This window comes from Tenrec ecaudatus, chromosome 2 (genome assembly GCF_050624435.1).
Source record: "Tenrec ecaudatus isolate mTenEca1 chromosome 2, mTenEca1.hap1, whole genome shotgun sequence".
Lineage (NCBI taxonomy): Eukaryota > Metazoa > Chordata > Mammalia > Afrosoricida > Tenrecidae > Tenrec > Tenrec ecaudatus.
The window spans coordinates 225,444,908-225,448,089 of record NC_134531.1 but is presented as its reverse complement, the minus strand read 5'-3'; the positions used below and the strand labels follow the sequence as shown (position 1 = coordinate 225,448,089).

At 40.9% G+C, this 3,182-nt stretch overlaps 1 non-coding gene across 1 annotated transcript; it reads left to right on the top strand.

Annotated features, from left to right (window-relative positions):
• Positions 1 to 870: 870 nt before the first annotated feature.
• On the top strand, positions 871 to 1,013 carry LOC142441633 (small nucleolar RNA SNORA48). Its single transcript, XR_012782996.1, has one exon. It is a non-coding gene; the product is annotated as a small nucleolar RNA SNORA48 (small nucleolar RNA).
• Positions 1,014 to 3,182: the final 2,169 nt, after the last annotated feature.

Here is a 3,182-nt window from a genome sequence, read left to right as displayed (position 1 = left end):
TCAGTCCCCCCACATCTCCTTGTCTCCATTTTTCAGTCTTTTAACTACCAAACCCCAGACCATGCAATCAAACCATTGGCTACAGCACTTTGAATGAGTGTACAGTCTCACGTCTGGTCATTTCTGGTTCCAAGAAAAATGAACAACCAGTTGCACTACTCAAAGTTCTACCAATTAGGAAGATTGCCCTTTCTCACCGCCCTTCAGCAAGGGGCTGTAGTGTTGCTGGTACATTTCTTCAAGCGGTGCCTGCATGTCTTGTAGGCTGTGTTAGCTTGGGTTTTCTAGAAAAGTAAGTGATGCTTATATGTGCATATATAGAGAAATACATTTATATTACAAAAGGGCTCACACGGTTGTAGAAGTGGGTATATCCAGTCCAGATGGAGTCCACGGATCAGTTGGTTTGACTCGTGTGGCTGCAGGTGCTAATGAAAAAAAATATCAAGAAGACTATGGGTTGGCAAATGCAAAGTCAAATGAATCCAAGGTCAGCAGTCCACGGATGTCTCCTGGCATTAGCAGGCAATATAACAAGAGATCTAAGGAGCAGATTGAGGATCCAGGCCCAACAGATGTGAAATTTTCCCCCAAAAGGAGCGGACAACAACCCTGAAGGGTCTTTCTTCCAATTGCATCAGAGGTTTGACCTAATTTAGGGGGATTCCGTCCCAGCAAAGCTGGTAGCTTCTCACAGAGTTGATCAACTTATGTTAGGTCCCTCCATCCAGCCTGTCAGGTTGTTGTCCTGTGGTGACTTGTGTGTTGCTGTGATGCCAAAGGCTATGCCACTGGTATTTCAACTGTCAGGAGGATTACCCAAAGTGAACCGGTTTCGGTGTGATTTACAGATTAAGAATACATGGTTTATCCCACGGCTATGGGCAAAGAGACACCTGATTGGTGGTGGTGCTCTTATATCAGTCAGGGGCAGAGCAGACTGGCAGGCCTTTGTTCATCCTAGTTTGATGTCTAGCTCATGGCCAGAGCTGTTTCATGCCTAGGGCACATTAAAAAAAAAAAAGAATACACGGTTGTCCTCTTCAGAGGATGTAGCCACTGTACATCTTATAGATAGCATAAGAATATCATCAGATATTGAAAACCTCATGAATGGAAACAGAAAATTATCAGAGGTGGTGCCAGAATCTGTTTTGTAAGGATTTTGTATGAGTTGCAAATGACTCGATATCACCTAACAGCAATAGCAAGAGGTTCTTTATAGAGTTGATTCTACTGTGTTAGATCCCATCGCTGGGAATTGCTACTGAACGCCAAAGAAACCAGCCAAGTTGACACAAAACCTACCAACACACCATCTATAAGCTAAGCACACACTTTTTTCTGTCCTGTCAACTGATTACAAGGAACTCCCCATGGGAGTGTAGACTAGGGAATGTAGGCCTCTTTTTCATGCAACTTTTTCATACTTCAGCTCCTACTCTAGCCCTATCTTGTATATCTTTTTCCCACTGAGTAGCTAGTGATTCCAAACTGCTAGCTTTGGCCAGCAGCCAAACACTTAATGACCAGAAAACGTGGCATCCTATTGTGCAGAACTAGGAGAACATAAGCTATGAAAGTAAGAAGGTGTATGTTAGGAAGAATTGAAAACTACAAAGGTACAAGGTAACTACATTTTTATTAGGTTAATGGTATAATGAACATTGCATTTGTGAGTAATTTTAACTTGAGAGAATAAAGAAAGTAAAGACTAAACAAAAACAGCAATTGGGAGGCGCTTTAATACTGGTTGTGTACGGGGTTGTACTTTAGGCTGTTAACTGCAAGGTCAACAACTTGAATCCACAGGAGGAAGAGTAGGCTGTCTACTCCCATAAAGATTTACAGTGTGAGAAACCCCAGGGTAAAATCCTCTCCCTCTAAGGTCCTTATGTGTTGCAATTGACACCATAGCAATGAGTTTCATTGTTATAGTTAAGTTGTGATGGACCAGACCTCCATACATAAAACTAGTGGAATATTGAGTTCAGATGTCCCACTTACCTTAATCTCCCTGAGATGCTGCATTTATTAACATCACATAATGGACTCCATGTTTGAGATGTCAATATTCACATGGGGGACTAATGTAGAAGCGATTTAAAGAATATAGGAGAAGAAATACAAGTTTTAGTTTGGTGCAAAATAGTTTGTTTGTGGTTTTGGGTTTTTTTTGATAAAATAAAAATAACTGTAGGTGAAAGTAAAGTTGCCAGACAAGTATCAGACAACAATAAATACAATTGTAAAACATCGACACATTTTCTACATATCCTATGCTTTGAAGGGTGGTGTAATGGTCTGGTTGGCAGTCCACAACCCCCCACCCCATACCATTTCAGTTTATAATACTGTTCTGAAACTCTCCTGGAGAGCTATGAGGACAAAAAAATAGAGCCATCTTTCTGGCATCCTGGTATATTTGTTCAAGAACCACAGACACCAAGGATGTCAACTACAAAGACTGTATTTCCCCAGTTCATGTTGGGGAGGCACGTAGATTTTCTGCAGAAAATGTTCTGCACTATACCTTGGACAGGTAACCCAATTAAAAAGGAAAGGGCCTGCCCAAAGGCCCGGGTTCTGTGTCATCTCGCAAGTGTGCTATAACAAGGGCTTTAAAGAATCCACTACGATTCTCCTCTCTTTGGTCTTCAATGCAAAGTTTCTCATTGGAAAGGCCGCAGACTCTATACTCAAAGCCACGAGTGCTCACAAAGCTTGCAACTCTGATCGTCTCTGTTTACCAGTGACAACACTTTGATTAGCCACTCTTCATCTTTAAAAGCATTTGAGTGTTAGAGCATCAGGTTACTAGCTCCAGGAGTAAAATTTTACTTCTTAGCAATTGAAGGGATTTAAAATCTTCACTTTGATCCTCTCCTCAACTGTTTCCATGAATGCTGAGGTTTTATAATGGACTGAGCATGTTATCTCTTATTTCCACAGAACTGGAATTCAAAGTCCAATTAATGAGAATGGGCTGGAACTTAGGAGTAGGTAGGAAGGGAAGTACAAGAAGCTATTCATTGGTGATTAGCCTGTCTTGAGATATCTTATTCAAATCACTTGAAAATTACGTGTTAGGGCAACTCACCATAAAATAATACCTATGCAGCATGTCCTCTACTAGATATTGGAAGAAAAGAGATAAACAATTTTTTTTTAGAAAACCTTGC